Source organism: Elephantulus edwardii, unplaced genomic scaffold (genome assembly GCF_000299155.1).
Source record: "Elephantulus edwardii isolate Elephantulus edwardi_28Jun2011 unplaced genomic scaffold, EleEdw1.0 scaffold00002, whole genome shotgun sequence".
Taxonomy (NCBI): domain Eukaryota; kingdom Metazoa; phylum Chordata; class Mammalia; order Macroscelidea; family Macroscelididae; genus Elephantulus; species Elephantulus edwardii.
Window position 1 is genome coordinate 685,669 of NW_006399752.1, and position 1,419 is coordinate 687,087.

Consider the following 1,419-nt stretch of genomic DNA (forward strand, 5'->3'; position numbering starts at 1 on the left):
GGGAGAGGAGGGGGGGATGGCTGCAGGGGGCGGGGAAGGAAACTGCCGGAGCAACAACCCTGAGCGACCTCAATAACTTTCAATTTCAAGAGGGAAAGAGAGCTGGAAAAGTACAGGCGTTGCGATTTGGCAGAGACACGGCAAGAGGCGCCTAAGGGGTCCCGGGTCTGTGGTGGAGCATCTCCGGACACTTCCAATACCGCGGGAGAATGAGCCAGGGGAGTGGGGGAGCCACTGTGTGCAGACCGAGCCCCTCGGCAGGGCTGCTCTGAGGAGTAGGAGGTGGGCGCGCGCAGAGGTGGGCGCACTCGCTGCGTCTGTGCGTGGAGGCCAAAGGTCCCGCGGGCGGGCAGGTCCTCTCCCCAAATGTGACTTGTTTCCTCGGCCTGGGTGCGCTCCTCTCTCCTCCGTGGTTCGCCTCAGCGCCCCCAACCTAGATCCTGGCGCCCGCGAGCAGCTCCAGGTCTGGGGCAGATCGCCCCCTGGACAGATCGGTGGAAGCTTCCTGCCTGCCAACTCCTCCTCAGCTTTTCTGAGCGCCTTCTCTGTTGCTTTAACCTTATCCTTTCTTTCAATAAAAAAAGTAACTGCAGTTGAGCGCCAGCGGGTGGTCTGGGGGAAGCTCTGTGAGAGCTACTGGCCGCCTGGGTCCTGAGTTACCTGCCTGGAGGGAAGAGGATCTAGACATTTAAGCGTTTAGGGCTGTCCCTTTGGAAATGCAGTTGGGCTGCGGCTTTCTTCCAAAAAGATCCTTAGCCGCCGCGCTGGAAGATTCCTCCTCCCCTCAGGCAATTCCCTCATAGTTAGTAGTTAACTCATCCAAGCTGGGCTCTGTTTCTCCTTCTCCTAAACCTCTTGAGGGTTCTTGATATGCCTTTTTATTTCTTTTCTAGGAAACTGGGACTAAAAATTGGATAATATTTCCCCAGCCTTGGGAGAGGTGGTGGTCATGATGGCCCACTATCTCTCTCTATTCTGAGAGTAGAGAGGGACAGCTGACAGTGGAGAATAGGCTTTCTTGGCCCACTCGGGGATGGCAGACAGAGAGGGGCAGTGCTTGGGGGGTGCATTTCCTGGGTTAGTGTTAATCAATCAGTAGTAAGCTTCCCAGCTTTTTTTTTCCTCCGGTAGCTCAAGCTTATGAGCTCTTACAAGTACTTCGTCAGTCCCAAACCACTACAGTGATTTTTATTTAGACCTGTGCTGTGTATAGTACCTAAGAGAATGTCCAAGACTACCCTCTACATTACACAATAACATAACTTTGGAAGATTACTCTGGAAACGTTTCTAATTTATAGAGATCTTGTCAAGTCTTATGCCCAAATAATTTAGAGTTTGAACAATATAAAGCCTTGTAGTAAACAAGTCTAATTTATATATATCTCCTCCAACTCCCATCGCTATTTATAATCCCTTT